This window comes from Phascolarctos cinereus, unplaced genomic scaffold (assembly GCF_003287225.1).
Source record: "Phascolarctos cinereus isolate Bilbo 61053 unplaced genomic scaffold, phaCin_HiC Scaffold_726;HRSCAF=1367, whole genome shotgun sequence".
NCBI lineage: Eukaryota > Metazoa > Chordata > Mammalia > Diprotodontia > Phascolarctidae > Phascolarctos > Phascolarctos cinereus.
In genome coordinates, this window is record NW_027556098.1 from 110,238,106 (window position 1) to 110,258,070 (window position 19,965).

The 19,965-nt window shown below is 39.0% G+C and overlaps 1 protein-coding gene across 2 annotated transcripts in view; it reads right to left on the minus strand.

Annotated features, from left to right (window-relative positions):
- IGSF11 (immunoglobulin superfamily member 11) overlaps positions 1-19,965 on the minus strand; it is a 196,756-nt gene that overhangs the window by 138,839 nt on the left and 37,952 nt on the right. Inside the window, exon 1 of one of the 2 annotated variants that reach the window (XM_020985853.2) lies at positions 7,127-7,264. The exons of the other annotated variant lie outside the window; for it this stretch is intronic. The gene's annotated coding sequence lies outside the window, so the exon portion shown is untranslated. Of the gene's footprint in view, positions 1-7,126; positions 7,265-19,965 lie in introns of those variants that run through there. 2 annotated transcript variants of the gene reach the window in all.

Sequence of the window (19,965 nt, forward strand, 5' to 3'; positions counted from 1 at the left end):
CTCTCCTCCCCCAACCCTCTCAGAGGAGAAGCTTGCCTCATATTTCACTGAAAAAATCAAGGCCATTTGCCAAGAGCTTTCTCTAGACATCACAAATGCCTTATTTTGCAACATTTTCCAACAGCCTGGATAACTGAGCAAGTCTGTGGCTAGCTAGATTGAATGTTATTTCAAGGGATCCTTGAATTCTTATGTACCCTACACACTAGCATTTTGTTTTAATGGGTTTAATTAATGGTTATGAATCACTAATTCCACACACAAATATGTGAATTTGTGAATTTTCTTTAAATTATAAAGGGATTCAACATGATGCTAAAGTTTGAGCTTCAATCAATCAACAAGCATTTATGAAGTTCTTCTATGAACTAGGCACTGGGTATACAGATAAGAAGAATGATATCGCTACTCTCAAGGAGCTCTCACTCAGTGACCTAAAGGTGAATCAGCTATATCTAATCTTCAACATCCTTTTCATCAACATATGCCACTAGCCACATGGCTCAGGGAAAAGTATAGGTGAACATCCATTACTATTGCTGGAAACAGGTGATGAAGTAGATCAGAACTTTGGACTTGGAATCAGGAAGACCTGAGTTCCAATCCCACTTTAGATATTTATTAGTTGTGTGACACCGAGCTGGTCACTTCACCTCTATAGGCCTCAGTTTCCTTCTGGAAACAGGGATAATAAGAGCACCCACCTCCCAGGGCGTTGAGAGGACAAAATTAAATAATATGCATAATGTGCTTTGGAAACCTCAAAGCACTATCTAAATGGTAGCTATTATTAGTGTTATTAAAATGTGTGTTGTCCTGACAATGTTTCAGTTCTTATATCTATCAATAGCTACATCTATCTATATTTCTTCCTCTATTCTAATGGGGAAGAGAGAGAGACTTCCCCCAGTTGTAGAAGAGCTCTCTGTTCTCAACACATAGGACTGCACCTGAGAAATAGGGTTACCTCATATAAAAAAAGGGAGCAATGAACTTCAGAGTTAGAAGATCTAGATCTAGTCCTGGCTCTACAACTTAAGTAACCTTGAAAAATATATGTCACCTTTTGGGGCCTGAGTTTCCTCGTCTGTAAAATGAAAGTGGAGAGAATTTCTAAGATTCCTTCCAGAACTAAAATTTTATGATTCTGAGGAGCCATCACATATTTAACATGTGTTAAGATTTCTCCCCTTCTCTACAGAAACGTCAAGAGAGTTAGCCCTTAAAACCAGCCCCAACTTCCCAACCTTCACTACACAGAGAGAGACAGAGACAGAGACAGAGAGAAACAGAGAGAGAGAGAGAGAGAGAGAGAGAGAGAGAGAGAGAGAGAGAGAGAGAGAGAGAGTCAGTCTAATTAAGGCTATACTGGCATAAGAGCTGGGGAACAAGGACAGTGAATAAGCACAAGAACTATGGGCATGGGAGGAAGAACAGAGCTTGTCACACTGGGAAGTCTAGCTTTCAAAAATCTCAGGAATGCGTTTTCCCTTCCCTATGGAGGTAAGCCAACCCTGATAAAGACTGTATTTTAACATGTTAAAACAAAATGTTTGTAGTTCATCACTCAGAGAGAGTTAAAAATTGTACAATTCAAGGACACTTTATCAAAAGTATCCTTGAAGCCTCAACAGCCTTGAAAAACACACAGGGTAAAATGTAGCAACTCAAGAGTCGCCTGACTGGCTGGTCCTGGCCAGCAGCCTTCTTTGGTGTGGAGGAGCTTATGGACCAAGAATCCAAATTTTCATAGTCTGTGCTTCCAGAGGCCAGAAAGGCACACACCAAAGTAATACCAAATTAGTTCTTCCACCAAAAAATTCAGGAGTTTCAGAAACAAATCTAATAACGGGATATTCTTGGAAAGGGTGTGTTATAAATTAGTGCAACCATAACTGGGATTTCATAATTTTTTAAATCCTAGAATATGCTGCTATAATATACTGACTGGGAGAGAAGCAAGGGAAGTTGGGAAACAGAGGCAAAAATATCAAATATAGGCAAGTCAGGTGGCACAATAGATAAGACTTTATGTGGCTCTCAACAAGTCACTTAACTGATGTCTGCTTCACTTTCTTCATCTGTAAAAATGTAAAGAATGGACAAAATAGGGAAGCAGTGGAAATACATAATTAATGCATATAATTCATATATATAAGTTTATATATATAATTATGACATAATGTTATAATTATTATATAATATGTAATTAGTGTCTATAATTTTATAGTGCCTATATGTATTACCTACATTAATTTTACTATCTAGCATAAAGAATACTGAACAAAACTCTAAAGTAAACTGTGAACAGAGAAAATAAGGAAAAACCCATGGGAATACTGCATGCTGGACCATACATGGTGTCATGTAGCAATGTGGATGGAAAGGACAGTTCTTGGTCAGGGTCCATAGCCTAAAAGGTGCTCATGAAACTCCCAGAGTCGATGCAGATTCAACAGGTCTAAGAAAGACAATGGAAAGAAGATAGGGCAAATGACAGGGAGAACACACGGACTCTTCTAGACAGTAGGAGTTAATAAAAAGAAAAGAGTAGAAACTAATAGTGAAAATAGTTCTAATTTACTCAAAAGGGGTAGGCAAGGAGAGAATAAGAGAACATTTATACCTATGTGAGTCCTAGTCTCCAGCTACAAATAAATTATATTCCAGAGAAGCCAAAGAATTTGAACCATTCAGCCTGGGTTACATAGATGGATGTCTTTGATGACTGGGGTCACTACAAATTTATATTTGTATATTTGAGGTCACATTACATATACAGCAAGGCAATTCTTACCACTGATCTCTTAACTGCTAAATCTTATGGCCTTTGCCTCATCCTTTTCCTTATCTCTTTCAACCTCTCTTCTTGCTGACACTCTCTCCTCTGGATTTTTGGGATACTACTCTCTCCTGGTTCTCCTCCTGCCTCCTCCTTCTCAGTCTCCTCTGCTGGCCCTTCCACATCAGGACACATAACTAGAGATGTACCCCAAGGCTACATCCTGGGTACTCTTATCCTTTTCACATTCCCTAATTGTGGTGCTCTCTTCAGCACCCACAGTTCTAGTTATTATCTCTATGCACATGATCTTCCTTAAGTACCTGTCTAACTGTGTCACTTCCCTACTCAAACTCCAGTAACTCCCTATCACCTCTAGGATCAAATACCAATTCTGCCTTTTAAAACTCTTCACAACCTGGCTCCAGCTCAAATTTCTGTACTCCCCAGTCTACCCAAACCAACACTCCTGCTGTTCCTCACAGATGGCCATCCATCTCCCATCTCCCCTCGTCATGCTTCTGGACTGGCTTGTCATCTGTACCTCAAAGAATCCCTTACTTCAAGATTCAACTCAAATACTATTTTCTAAAGAAAGCTTTTCCTGATCTCTACCACTGTCCCTCTCTCCCTAAACCACTTTGTACTGTGTATATACACATATGTGTATATCTACATGTGCTTTCAGATATACATATGTGGAAATACACATACATGTATGCATATATATATGTATGTGTAGATGGATGGATAGAAAGGGACATATGGATACACACCATTTACCCCACAATAAGCTCCTTGAGAGCAGAGAATGCTTTTCTTTTGTCTTTCTTTGTATTCCCAGCACCTAGCTATGCCAGGAATGTAACAAGTACTTAATAACTACTTGTTGTTTGGCTGATAGATCATTAGGAAGGTCAATAATCATGTTGTGCTCTGTATCAATATAGAGATTGGGCAACTGATTTTTATAAAATGAATTTATCCCAATATTAAATTTCTCCAGACTGCTTTGCTTTTTATGTTCCTCTATCTGCTTTGTTTAAAAAATGCTACATCTTCTTGCTGTTGTCAGAGCTTCTCTGAACAATCACAACAAGCAAAAAAGACACATCACTGTTAGGGAAACATTGGGATTAAGCAAGGTGTTGTTTTGACTGCTATGCCTCCTGGGAATCTCCTCCTCAGACCCCACCTTGGCTCCCTCCCCAATAGAAATGGATTACCATACCTAGAGCTACTTATCTCTACCAGAAAAGGGAAATTTGCCTGCCTGAACTCTAGACTTTGCTTTGGTTGCCACTGAAGATACCATACCGTGCTTCATTTTTCCTTGGCTTTGATCTGAATGAAGCTTCCTAACTTAAACCTGGACAGCTTCTCTTTTGCCTCTTTTTGTCTACTTTCTCTAGGCAAATTACTCTAGTGACCTCAGAATCTGAGGTGAGAAAAACCTCAGAAGTCAGTGAAGCTGACCCACACATAACCAAAAATCACCTCTACAATATCTTCAATAAGTAGCAATACAGCTTTCATCTGAAAACGTCCAGTGAGGGCAAAACTTCCTCCCTCCTAAGGCAGGCTGTTCCACTTCGGGATGTCTGGAAGTCATTTCTTTACAAGTGATTAAATGCCTCTCTGTACCTTCCACCCACTGCTTCTCATTTTATCCTCTGGAGCCAAGCAGAAGTGGTGTAACATTAATCAATCCATCAACAAGTACACCTACTACGTGCCAGGCACGAGGTCAATCATGAGGGGACAAGTACAAAGAATGCGCCATAGATTTAATTACCATTTCTATGCTGACAATTCTGAAATCTACCTTTGCTGCCCCAATCTCTCTGCCGACCTTCACTCTCGCATCTTCAACTGCCTTTCAGATATTTCAAACTGGATGTCCAGTAGACATCTTAAACACAGCATATCCAAAACAGAGCTCATTATCTTTTCCCCAAACCCTTCCCCAATCCCTTCTAACTTCCCTATTACTGTGGAGGGCAATACCATGTTTCCAGTCCCTCAGGCTTACAATCTAGGAGTCATCCTGGATTCCTCACTATCTCTCACCCCACATCCAACCTGTTGCCAAGGCCTCTCAATTTCACCTTTGCAACACCTCTGGAATAAACTCCCTTCTCTCCTCTGACACTGCTACCACTCTAGGGCAGGCCCTCATCCCCTCACACCTGCATTACTGCACTAGGCTGCTGGTGGGCCTCCCTGCCTCAGGTCTCTTCCCCACTCCAATCCAGCCTCCATTCAGCCACCAAAGTGATCTTCCTAAAGTGCAAGTCTGATCATGTGGTCACCACCCTCTACTCAATAAACTCCAGCAGCTTCCTGTAGTTTTCAGGATCAAATACAGAATCCTCTGACTGGCTTTCAAAACCCTTCACAACCCAGCCCCCTCTTACCTTTCCATTCTTTTTACAGCTAACTGCCCACCATGTACTCTGATCCAGTGACATTTGTCTCCTAGTTGTTCCACAAACAAGGCACTCTGTCTCTTGACTCTGGACATTTTATCTGACTGTCCCCAAAGTTGGAACATTCTCCCTCCTCCACTCAGACTACTGACCTTCGGCTTCCTTTAAATGCCAACTAAAATAGAATCTTCTTCAGGACGCCTCTCCCAACTCCTCTCAATTGCAGTGCCTTCTCCCTCTTAATTATTAACCATTTATCCTGTATATAGCTTGTTTGTACATATTTGTTGTCTCCCCCATTAAACTACAAGCTTCTTGAGGGCAGCGACTATCTTTTTGTCTCTCTTTATATTCTCCACTGCTTAGCACAGTGCCTGGCACATAGTAGATTTTTTAAAAATGTTTATTGATTGATTGAATGCAAAAATCCCTATTCACAAGGAGACAACAGGTACATACATAAGTATACAGAGCATAAAGTTCCCAAAACAGATACATACAAAGTTCAATATAAGGCAATCTGGAAGGGAAGGAACTGGAAGTTGGGAGATAAGGAAAGGCTTCACGCAGAAGATGATGCCTGAGTTGCATCTTATAGGAAGAGAGAGAATAGCACTATTGATTCTTGCCTCTTTATGATGTTAAGCAATTCAAGGCAAGTCAGCAAGAATTTATTAAACACCTACTGTGTGCCAGGCACTCTGCTAAGTGGTGGGGATACATGCTGAAGAAATGATGAAAGGTAAAAACAAGTCATTAGCCTTCTTAGGCCTTACTTTCCTCATCTGTAAAATGAGGGGATTATAACAGATAATCTCTTGGGTCCCTTTCAGCTCTTTATCTATGACTCTTTTTTTTTCTGGGGCAATCAGGGTTAAATGACTTGCCCAAAGTCACACAGCTAGTAAGTGTTATATGTCTGAGTCCATATTTGAACTCAGGTCCTCCTGACTCCAAGGCTGGAGCTCTATCTACTGTGCCACCTAGGTGCCCTTCTACGACTCTTTTTCAGCCTTGTTCTCCTCCAAGCACTAGGTATCCATTGGCCTGCCAGTACTTATCTCTATATGTCATATTAAACAAGTATTCCCTGGCCATAGCAACAATGTCATGAGATTTGAAAAATCTAAACTAACAACCACATGCAAACCAAACCAGATTCAGCCCTAGTTAATGCTACAAACTGAAAACACAGATACATGACTTTGTGAAGGTTCTTTGGTTTTTTTGGCCTAGTCCTGTGATTACATTGGGGTAGGAAATTCTTTTTAGCAATGCAGGATGATAAACATTCCACAACTTACACTTGCCCAAGGTCATGCAGCCAATACGTAAGCCTCAGAGGAGAGACTCCAGTCCTTAAGTCCTACTACAGCAACTCATCAAAACATGAAGATGATCCAGCAGGTCCTACCAACCCAAAGAGATAGTCTTCAAGTTCTAGCCCGAGAGAAGAATCAAACAATCCATCAATCACAAGTACTTATTAAGCATCTTCTGTATACCAGATCCTGATTAGGTATTAGGGATACAAATATAATGGATGAAACAATCCCTACTGGCAAAAACTTACATTCTTATAACAAATCGTACGTGTGTTGTCCAAGGACTAGTCTAGCCAAGTTTGGAGAAGATCATCATCAGGCTGGCTAAAAGGTGATTAATTTTGCAGGCCATGGTAACTTTTGCAGACTGCCTATTAAAGTCTAGATAGTTGTATACTGCAACATGAAAATACTTACACTGAAGAAGCCACCAAAGATTCATAAAGATTTGTTGTATAGATTTACATATATAATGTGCCCACCTGAAGCAATCTGACTGGTCCCATAGGTCAAGTTACAAAAAGAACAATATGCTGTATATTATTTTGCTGCTTCATAAAGATCAGAATTTACAAATTATTGTTATTTACCCTACGCAGTCAGGTATAGAAGTGCTGACAGGAAAGAGAACATTGGTCCATCTCTGTGTGTAGGTCCTGGCACAAGGCAGCATTACCCATTTAGGAAACAGAAGGGAACATTGCCACTGCCTGAGCATATGGTGAGTGGGGCAGACAGTCAGTGATAGTTCTCAGCTCAAGGCTCCACATGGTTTCCCTGGTTACTGACCATTCTGGCTCTTCCCATTCTGACGTCTGTCTCTATCTCTGTCTCTCTGTGTCTCTGTCTCTCTGTCTCTCTGCAACCTCGGGATCTGCCTGCCATCCTACTAATTCTGATCTCACCGGAATTTAACTTCCCAACTTCAATTTTGTAAGCTGTGATAAAGTATTAACTTCCACTCACCATTTCTCAGCTTTTTGGCCTGTCTCCAAGTAGGACCACTGTTGTCCTAACTTCATTCCTGTTTCTGGAATCTAAATTTCCTCCTTATATTGTACACGGCTTCACCACATTGCCAATGATCAATCAATCAACAAGAATTTATTAAGGACCTACTATGTGCCAGGCAATGTGATAAGCTCTGGGAATATACAGACAAAAATGAAATAAATCCCTGCTCACACACTTACATTTTATCAGGGAGATAACATTTACATATAGAAGTACATGTAAAATAAATATACAGAAGTGAAAGACTCAAGAGTGCTGAATGAAATATATGCGCATTTTTTTTCTTTTGAACATGGACAATGTGTATATTTGTTTTGTTTTGACTATGCGGTTTGTAACACAGGTTTTGTTTTTCTTTTGTTCTCAATTGGGGGAAGGCAAGAAGGTGGTTCTTGTTGACTAACAAAAAAATTTTTAATTTAAAAACATAAATTAGAAGAACAAAAAATAAGATAAATAAAAATTTATATCTGTGCTTCCCTCCTCTGTGTGTGGCACAAATGTACCCAACAGGCTTTAGCTTCTAATGAGCTGAGGGTACGTAACACCACATAGTAGGCACTTGATGAATGTCTGCTGAAATGAATTAGACATTTGGAAAAAATGCAGCAAGTGGTTGAGTACAGCCAGAAACAAAGTTCAATGCTGTCCTACCCCAACCCTCCTGGCACCCTTTATAACTCAAACATGTTATGTACAATGGATCCTCTTTCTGACACTGCCACTAGAGGACAAGACAAACACCCATCTTGCCATCTAATTGTGTTTTATCAGGCTTTTCAAATAGGCAGTTGTCCTGCTTTGGAGACATGATTTGACCATAGGATATAATGAGCTAACTTATAATGGGCTTTTACTGTACTTCAGCCATGCACTGGATAAATGGCCTCTTTTGTCACTTTTGATCAGCTATACCATTTCAATTTTTAAAATCTCTATAACTACTTCTAAACAAACCAAGAAAAGCAGATAGTTTACTAATGATCTGGTACAGTTATCAATGACTTTGACCAGTCAACATAAGCCAGAGTCTTAAAAAACTTCCTTGTCCTCTGTAACAAGTGATTATTGCCTGAATGATACCAATATGGGCCTACTTCACACATTGATTCATTCTATAAAGATGTATATTGCGGGGGCAGCAAGGTGGGGCAATGGATAGAGCACCAGCCCTGAAGTCAGGAGTACCTGAGTTCAAATCCAGCCTCAGACCAAACACTTGACACTTACTAGCTGTGTGACCCTGGGCAAGTCACTTAAACCCAACTGCCTTTAAAAAAAAAAAAGATGTAACATTGTATGAAGTGATGGCACAGAGTCAGTTAGTTCTACAAGAACAATGCTGTAAATGAAATTTTGGCCAAATGACATTATTGTAGAAGTTGAATACTTTATGGTAGAGTTTAGTCATGATGTCATTACATTATCAGTAGGAACAACCTTGTGCAAAGTATGCCTGCAACAGCTCCAAGTCTCTACCTCATTTTCTTAAATAGGAGGTCTAGCATACAGTTCTGGACATGGGTTTGAATCCTAGTACTGACACTTACTAATCATAAAGAAGTCACTTAACCTACCAGTCTCAGTTTTAACTTCTGTAAAATGGGGGGGGTAGCACCTTTGCTACCCACCTCATGAAGCCACTGTGAGGCTTAAAGGAAATAATATACTTAAAGTACTTTGCACACTTTGAACATCTACACAAATGTCAACTATTATGTAGACACAGCATACTATCTACAAGCCTATGTAACAGTGCTATTAAGGTTTAAGATAAGTACATTCATACACTCAAAAATGAAGAGAAAATTAAAAATACCTTCTAATAGTAATTATTGCCATTTCTGATTTAAATTAACTAATATTTACTGAACGCCTGTGTGCATAGTAGAATGTGTAGGTATACAAAAACTCATAAAAGTCCAGAGAAGATGATAAACTAATCATTTAATATTAGCAATATCTGGAGGTGAGGAGAGGAGAAGCTCCCTTCGTTCAAAATCCAGACCCTCCAAAAGTTCAATACAATGCACTGGCATGGAAAATGATGAATAAGCTTCATTGATAATAGTGTGACTACGTCATGGCTGGATGAACATTCAGTCCACAAACAGAAGGCTTCTTGTTTTCTGCACTCAACTATGGGGAAGTTTTAGCAGAAAGACTGTGGCATTCAAATGGAAATTAGGACTCTGCACTGAGAATGGACAATTAGCAATTTCTCAAACTGGCACGAAGAGATTTTTTTATGGGGAAAATGGGCAAACTAGGGAAAAAATTTATCAGGGTCCCCAAAATAGTTACAAACTGCTTACATCCCATAAATGGGTATCCAAAATGATCAGTTAACAGTTTGGAAAATTTATCAGGCAATTCTTAGCTGTGTCTTTGTCTTACTGGTATCACTTCGTGCCCTGCCCCACCCCCTCACTCATCCCCACCCTCGCCCAAAAAAAAAAGCCTTTCAATTATACACATACAGAAACTAAATCTCTTACAAAGTTACCCAAATTTCTCTTTAAAAAAAACTCTATTATATGTAAGTTTAAACTTCAAACCTAGGTTTTGCCAGAAACACCACATGGATGCTTTCCTGGAATATTTAGCAAATAAGAACTGGACTATTTATACAAGGTTTCAAAGTGGACAAAACAATCCTTTATAAACCAGATCAGTGCCTTTTGCTTCACGAGCCAAACATGTGGCAAAATACCACTGGTAGGATGGTAGAGCAAATGGTGCCTTATGTGCCCCACCTCCGTAGATTAAGCTGATTGATGGTTTAGTTCCCTGGCTAGCTCTAGATCTGGTCTGGAGTAGGTACTGAGTCCCATACAGCCTAGTCCTAGGTCATCCAGATCAGAGGATCTCAAATGGGCCAGACTGGCCCCAGAGCCACTTGGGGAGTGAGCAAGTTGAAGACAAATCAGGTTGGAGAGCCTGAACTGCAGCAGGCTTCAATTCAATAAGCATTCATTGTACGCCTAGCACTTATTGTACAACTAGGTGGTAAAGCAGATAGAGCACTGGGCCTAAGTCTGGAAGACTTGAGTTCAAATCCAGCCTCAGCTACTTACTAGCCATGCGACCTGGTTAAGTCATTTAAAAACAGTTATCTGTAGGGGCAGGTAGGTGGCACAGTGGGTCAGAAGGCCCTGAAGTCAGTAGGACCTGAGTTCAAATCCATCCTCAGACCAAAACTTGACACTTAACTAGCTGTGTGACCCTAGGCAAGTCACTTAACCCCAACTGCCTTTTTTAAAAATTATCTGCCTCAGTTTCCCCATCTGTAAAATGGGGAAAATAACAGCCCCTACCTCCCAGGGTTGTTGTGAGGTGCCTAGCATACAGTAAGCACTATATAAATGTTAGCTATTGGTCATTGACCATTACCTAGTACTTGCATAGACTGAGTGACAGATAGAAAAATGAATGGATTTAGAGCTGAAATGGATCCTCAGAAATATGCAGTTCAAAACTCTCTTTTGCAGAAGAGGAAACTGAGACCCAGAGCGGTTAAGTGATTTGTCCAAGGATATGCTGGTAGTAAATGATAGAACCAAGATTCAAACTCACATCTTCCACTTCTAAATTCAGTGTATTTGACACAGTCCTTTTCTTCAGGACACTTACAATCTAGGAATGAGATGTAACCCATAGAGAAATGCCCATGATGCTGGCACTTCTTTCAAACTGCTTTTAAATCCACCAGTGGCCCTCTTTACTTCCTGACATCAATCAAGACTTAATTGGCGTCCTTTCTAACAGGACCCTCTTGGAAGGTTTCCAAGCAGGCCTGTCAACAGACCTCTACATGGAGCAGCAATAATCTCCCTGGCCACCCCAGTCTGTACTTGTGCTCTGCAGCTGGCCCAAAATTGAGCTGGTTTTCATGGACAGGGACATAGAAACAGTACTAGTACACATATATAGAAATGAGGTTATTTAGGAATGTATATATTCTTTTAATATGGCCAATGACAGCATTTACTTTGCCTGACTATGCATATTTGTTACAAGGAATCTGTTTCTCTTTTCTTTTTAGCAATGGAATGAGGAGAAAGGGGTGAGGAGAGAAAACAGACATCTGTTCATTTAAAATTTTACTCTTAAAAATCTTAAGTAATTAATGCTTTAACGATGGATCACCACTTTGAGTACTGACTCCCCACCCCCACATCTTACTATGTTGTTCTTTGACTCTGTTATTCCCAAAACTATGTAATTCACTGTTTCAGAACTAAACCAAGCGGTTATCTGAGGCAAAGGAGGCTAAGAATATCCTGGATAATCATGAACTAAGTTAATAAAGCTTACAGCAAGCTCAGCGTCTTAGGAAAGATTAAAGTACATGCTATGGACTGATCGTGTACTAGACACAACTATATTACCCTGGCCAACTCTGCCTTAGGATTCCAGATACACTGGTATATAGTGACTGATCCAGCACAGGGTTTAAAGCCATTTGGCAGCAAAATCTATGATTATATTACCTTTGAACTGCATTCAAATCACTACGAGACCCCCTCCCCCACCTCGATACCTTGACGTCAATCACTATTTTCTGAATGATTTTGCTGCAAAGGGGGTGTCCACAGCAAATGCAACAGTGTGCCAGTGTACTAGAGGCAACTAGCTGGTTCAATGGATAGAGCACTGGACATGGAATCAGGAAGACCTGAGTTCAAATCTGACCTCAAACACTTACTAGCCGTTTGATCTTTTTGCCCCAGTCTCCTCACCTGTAAAATGAGCTGGAGAAAGAAATGGAAAACCAGCCTAGTATCTTTGCCAAGAAATTTCCAAATAGGGTCACAAAGAGTCAGATATGATTGAAACAACTGAACAACAAAGTGGAGATAATAATACCTACCTCCTGGGGTTGTTTTGAGGATAAAATGAGATAACGTGTAAATAATACTAAATAATAGCTAAATGCTAATTATCATTATTATTATTATTGCCATCACTATGGTAAATAAATAATATTCTTTATTTATTTTGGCCCTTAGCACACAGCAATGGAAAACGTCTTGCCACAATAGTATACACACATTACTACCCCCTTAGAGTCCTGCCTTGAAATCTTGGTCACCATGGGAATACAACACATTATAAAGGCTGTGACATCCAAAGATATTGGGCACAACAATTTCAAGCTTTGTGACAGAGGAAACCAATATGAGGTAGAGTAAATAGAGACCTGGTCTCAGAGTCAGGAAAACCTGGGTTCAAGTCCTGCCTCTGACCTTTACTAGATATAAGGCCACGGAAAAGTAGTTAACTTCTCTTAGATTCAATTTCCTCATATTTACAATAAAAGGGGTTGCACTAGACGGCTACTAAAGACAAATTCCACGAGCAAATGGTCCATAGCCACTATATCTCTACTTCTTCTGCTACTCTCTCCTTAACTTCCAGAAGTCTGGCGCTGCCTCTCCTGCTCTACTGAAACAGTACTTTTGAAGGTCACCAGTGTCCTCCTAACCACCAAAATCAGAGATATTTTGGGCTAGGAAGGACCTTCAAAAGTATATTCTCTTGACTTCTTACAAGGTTTTCGTGAGGATCAAATGAGATAATATTTGTAAAATGCTTACTTAGCACAGTGCCTAAAATGTAGCAGGCACCTAATAATTGCTTGTTTCATTCCCCCTCATCCCAGTATTTTTAAAACTGACACTCTGAAAGGCTGTGATTTAATTAAAGTCAGACACTATAATCAGTGACAAACCTGGGGTCTCCTGATGCTTCAGGCTAATACTCTTTTCACTCTACTTAACAGCTTGAGGAAATGCATGCTTTTTGACAATAAAAGAAAAAGAGTCTATTTCTATCCTACCCATTCTCTAGAGCTCCACCATTCCAGCCAGAAGGGATCCCTCTGTGGGTCTGGCAACTCGGGACTTCCTCACTCCAAGTCCAGAGTTAGGACAATTTGGCTGGAAGATAAGCTGGAGGGTGGGTGAACATGTAATCAATCTCAAAAAGTAGGCTGGATCCAGACTGCACAATCAAAGAAAAGGCCTATGTGGACAGGAAGACAGGATGATTATGTGGGTTCAAAGGTAACATAAGCAGCCAAATCCAGTGTTTTGGTTAATGTCAATCTGAAGGAAGTCTTCAATGGTATGCTGCAAATGCCTGAACTTTAGAGACATTCTGTCTAACACATTCATCAAGAATTTGAATGAAGATACAGCTGATATATCTATAAGATTTACAGATTACATAAAATTGAGATGGATATCTAGTAAGTCATGAGATCGTAGACTTAAAGCTATACAGGACCTTATCAAGCACAACTCCTTCATTTAAAAATGAAAGTTTTTGTTCTTGTTCAGTCATTTTTAGTCATGTCCAACTCTTCACGATTTGGCAAACACACTATGGTTTGCCATTTCCTTCTCCAGCTCATTTTACAGATGAGGAAACTGAGGCAAACAAGGTTAAGTGAGTTGCCCAGGGTCACACAGCTACTAAGTGTCTGAGGCCAGATTTGAACTTGTGAAGATGCGTCTTCCTGACTCCAGGCCTGACGTTCTATCCACTGCTCCACCTAGCGGCCCTAACAGATGAGGAACCTGAAGCATAAAAAGTTTAAGTGACTTCCTCAGGGTTAGACCTCCAGTGACTATCTGAGGCACAATTTGAATCTAAGTCCTCCTAACTCCAGGTCCAGAGTTCCATCTACTATACCATGTACCTGCCTCTCAAAATCCAAAAGGACCTTGAATTTGAGCCCAAGCATCAAAAGATTAAGTTTAACTGAATGATTATAATGTCAGGTACCTGAGTCCACAAAATCAAATGCATAAGTACTAGGTGGTGTAGACATGGCTAGAGAATATTTCATGTCAAATATGCCTGGGAGTTTTATTGAGCTTCCATTAAAAAGTGAGTCAACAGTTTGATGTTAACAGCCAAAAAAATATAAAAAGTTGAATGTGCTCTTGGCTACATTAAAAGAAGTATATAATCCAACCTGCTGGTGCTCTACCCAAAGGAATGTAAATTTTGATAGGAAACCTCTTAAGATATCTATATTGGGGTTTATGGGCTAGATTTCTTTTTTAAGGACTGCGCCTTAAATCCAAGTCACTCTGGCTCTCATTGATGAGGCCAAGCCTCATTTGGTCTTTGGGCTCAGATGGCTCAGAGTAAGTATAAATAGCAATTGTTTCAATTTTGGCCAGAAACCCTGAGGGTCTTCCCTCCCAGACTGATTTTTTTTTGACTAGGTAAAAGAGGTCATTCTTTGCCTCATTTCTTCTTACTTAACCTTAACCAATGAATGGACATTGCCTCAGACAAACTGAGACTTGAGAAAGACCTTAGCTTAAAAAGAGTAAGGTCTTCCACTGCACCGGAGCCGGCTCCAATTGTCTTGATCTATATCTGGCCACTGGACCCCAGATGGCTCCTGAGGAGAGAGGGAGGCTGGTGACTCTGCACAGCCCTCCCTCACTTAAATCCAATTCACTTTCCATGTGACGACGACATCTCCCTAACGTCTTGATCCTCTTTGAGAACAAGAGATAAACAACAATAACAATAACCCAGAATGAGAACTGTTACACTTCCATTATACTCTGCCCTAGTCAAACCACATGCTAGGCACAGTCCCCTCTCTCAAAATTACAATCTAGAACTGGAATGCAGCACACAGAAACCTAGCGTTCTCTGTCACGATTCTGCGTACCATCTTTTAGATGGGCACTGAGGAACTGGAACACATTCAGAGCAGGGTGACTAGGACAGTAAGGAGATCTGAAGTCTTGCTATATAAGGACTACCTGAAGAAGCTGAGGATGCATGCTTAGCCTAGAGAAAAGATAGGGAAAGGGAGGAGGGGAGAGATGATCACTCTCTAGAAATATATGAAGGACTGTCATGACAAAGGATTAGATTTTGGCTCCAGAAGGCAGAACTATGACTAGTAGACTGCAGTTACAAATTAAATGTAGGTAAATTTCAGTTTGATATACGAAAAAATTTCCTAACTATTGAAGCTACTGGAATGTTCCAAGAAGTAATGAGTTCCCTGTCTCTAGATATCTTCAAAGGCTGGAAAACACTTTGCCACAAATGTTATGAAAGGATTTTATCTTTCATAATAAGTTCATAATATGGTTATCCCTTCCACATAGTGGGGGTTAAGCATGTAGCACCCCCCAAGATCTGGAAAATCCAAGTAAAATGTTTTGGTCCCAGAGGAGTCTGAATTTTTTACTTTTTCTTTTATGGAGTATTTACAGTATCTTATTGTAAAATTTGGGTTAAGTATTTTTCTGTGTCATCTGCTGGCCTTTGCAGCTGTCACAAAACTTCCAAAAGATTCCCATTTAATTTCTTTTGCTGACCTACAATATATTGAAACCACCATGGGGAAAGTAACAATGTGGAAGAGATAATTGTGTATCTTTCATGCAGTTTGGTTTAGGCATGCTAATAGATTGTTGGATTTAACGACCACTAAGGTCACTCCAAATTTGAAAGGCTGGGGAGAGATGGAACACAAGAGCCATCTTTGGAAATATAAAGGGCTGTCAGAGGGAAGAAGAATTACATTTCTTCTACTTGGCCCCAGAGGGCAGAACTGGAAGGAATGAATGGTAATTACATAAAGATAATTTAGACTTTATCTAAGAAAAAACTTCCTAACAATTATAACTATCTAGAAGTAGACTGGACTGGTTCCCCTCACCAGAGACCTTCAGGCAAAGATAAATAATCGTCTCTTGGGCATGCTACAGAGGCACTTTGGTTCCTACTCAGGTATGGGACCAAATGACTTCTGAGGTGCCTTTCATTCTGAGATTTAATGATTCTGTGAATATAAGAGATGAAAGGGTTCTCTAAAAGGTGTAGCCCAATCAGCCTCTTTCTGACCAAGAAATCTTTCTGTAACACCCCCAACAAATGTCTTCAAACCACCATTTGAAGACCTCCACTAAGAAGAAGCCTATTTCACTGTTGGACAGCTTTTATAAGGGAATCTCTCCTTACTTCAAGCTTCAGTTTGTCTCTTTTGCAACAGCTATTGCATGAAGAAATGCTGAGGCCAAGGAAGGGAAGAATTTAATCCTTCTCCCTTTGAATGACTTGAAGAAAATTAGATTGTGCCCCCACTAAGTCTCCTTTTCTCCAGACTAAACAGGACCAGTTTGGTCAATCATCCTTCTATGGCCTATTCTCTGAATTTTTCACCATATTGTTCATTCTCTTCTGATTGTGTTCCAGCTTCAATCGATCATCCACAAACATTTAGTAAATGCCTACTGTGTGACAGGGACTGCACCAAGCACTGAGAATGCAAAAAGAGGCAAAAGACAGTCCCTGTCCTCAAGGAGCTCAAAATCTAATAGAGAAGACAACATACAGACAAATATATTCAAAGCAAGCTATATATAGGATAAATAGGAAATAAATAAGGGAAGATGCTGGAATTAAGATAAGTTGGGAAAGGCTTCCCTTTTTCCGCTGGGATCTAAAGGAACTCAGGGAGGTCAGTAGTCAAAATAGAAGAAGAGATGATCCCAGTCATGGGAGACAATTCTAGAAAAGGCCTGGAGCCAAGATGGAGCATACTGTTTGTTGAACAACCAGGAAGCCAGTGTCACTGGATTAAAAAGTACATGTTAGAGAGTGAGGTATTAGTAGACTGGAAAGATAGGACGGGCTAGGTGGTGAAGGGCTTGTCTTGTGATTTTCCTAAAATGTAGTGTCCATAACAGAACACAACAGATATAGCCCTGACCAGGGCAGAGCACAGGCAAACTATTATGTCCTCTATTAATGTACCCTCATATGGCACGCACTTTTTTGAATTCTATGTCAGACTGTTGATACATACTGATCTTGAAATTCACTGTAATTCACAGATCTATTTCACTACCACTATTTCCTAGCCAGTGTCCACCATTCTCCACTTCTGAAGATTTTTTTTTAATACAAATGTAAAATTGATTTCAACTCAACAAATGTTTATTAACTACCTACTACATTGTGGTATTCACTGAAGATACAAAAACAAGGAAACAGGCATGGCCTTCAGAGTTTCCATCTCCTGAGGGGATGTAACAAATACACAGATAAATACAAATGATCAGGAGAGGTAGGGCACTAACTGCTGGGCTGGGATCTAGAAAGGTTTTCCCTAGGATGTGATACCTGTGCTAAACCCTAAAAGATACTAAGATTATGAGATGTAGAGGTCAGAAAAGAGTGGCATTTTAGACGGGGGGAAGGAGGGAACAGAAATTTCATTTCATTCAATTTGACCCATCATTCTATGTGTCAGGACTTTTCAAAGAATCCTGATTTTATCAGTCAAGGTGTTAGTGATCTCTCTCAGCTTTGTACCATCTGCAAATCTGACTAGAGATCATCTATGCCTTCATCCTAGTCACTGAAAAAAACATTGAACTCACATGGCCTTTGCTATTTACGGATGATTGTGTACCCATCTCATTTCTTCTGATACACTATTAATATCTTGACAATGTTTTATTTTTGTATCCCCCACAGCACATAGTAGGTATTCAAAACAAATCATTTGATTGAATAAATGAACCTCTTAATTCCATTCCAATATTAAGAGCCCCTGCCTTACTTCCACAAGCAGGGACATAACTAAACCAATGGCAGCTACTATATAAAGTGCTTGGGAACACAGAGAAACCCTGTGTCTTCTGCTCCCAATACCCCTAAAATACCTCCGCTCTAATCCAGAAATTAAAACTAAGGGACAGTGCTAGAGGGACACTGGGATATCTGAAAAGAAACCTATTATTCCATACAGTCATAAGCTACATCATATATGCAGCTCTGAACACTTGGTCATCCAGAAGCTAATGAAGCACCATCTGATCAGAGAGTAACCAGAAGGTCAAAAAGAGTGGTGAAGAATGACAATTCCCCAATCTAGTCATAGTCATTATAATGATAGAACCCAACCATGAGCAATATATACACACACACACATACATATATATATATATCCAAGTATTTAGTCTGGTTTTATTTCTGGAGTATTTGTAGTTTTATAAAATAAAATGCTGATAAGTGGACTCCCAAATATATAATCTATAGTTATTTTAAATGGAATTTCCCTTTCTATCACTTGCTGATAGGCTCTGTTGATAATATATAGAAAAGCCGATGATATGTGGGTTTTATATCCTATTTTTGCTGAATTATCGTTTGAATTAATTGTTAATTGAATCTCTACAGTTATCTAAGTAGATATGACAGCATCTGTAAAAGTGATCATTTCATTTTCTTTTTGCCTATGCTTATTTCCTAATTTTTTTAAAACTGACTTTAGCATTTCTAGAGCTATAATGAACGACAATGGTAAAGATAACCATCCTTTCCTTACATGTGATTCCTTACCTAGTATTTCTTAATTATCTCTAATATTTACTCATAGAGTTAGATAAATAAAATTTACTGTATTAAGGAAAGACCAATCAATTTATTCCTATGCTTTTTAATTTTTAACAAAAATGAATGATTTATTTTTCATATGCTTTTTCTGTACCTAATAATATGGAACACAATTTTTATTATTTTCATTATTAATATATTTTGATTACAGCTTTTCTAATGTTGAAGTAATCCTGCATTCCTGTTATAAATACAACTGGGTCATAATATAGAAGCCTTTAATATGTTAGTGGAGCTTCTTTGCTAATATTTTAAAAATATTTTGCATCAAAATTTGTGTAAGGAAATTGGACTATAGTTTTCTTTCTCAGTTTTGTCTCTATCTACTTTAGATATCTAGATTATATATCTGTCACAAAAGGAATTTGTTAGGATCTCATCTTTTCCAGTTTTTTGGAAAGAGTTTATGTAATATGAAAATTAACTATTCTTCAAATGTTTTGATAGAACTCACTTTTAAATCCATCTGGTCCTGGAGGTTGTTTTTCCCCTTCCAGAGTTGAAGTGTTGTTTGTGTTTTTTTAATGGCTTGTTCAATTTCTTTTTCTGAAATGAGTTATTCTATCCTTTGCTATTAATATGGATATTTTGGTTTTTATAAGTATTTATCCATTTCATTTAAGATCTCACAGTCTGCTGGCATATAATTTGGCAGAATCATTTCTAATACTTTCCTTTTGTTCTTCATTTGTTGTGAATTCTTTATTTTTAATTATGGCATTTTGGCTTTCCTTTCTCTCTTTTTAAATCACATTAGGTAACAGTTTACATATTTTACTGGAAGGTTTTAAAACACTCCTAGTTTTATTTATCAACTAAATGGGAATTTTTTGCTTTCAATTTTAATAATGTCTTCTTTGATTTTCAGAATTTCTACTCTGTTGTTTAATTTGGTTTTTTTTATTTGTTGCTTTTTTGTTTGCTTTTTTAAGTTGCATGCACAATTCATTGATCTGTTCTTTCT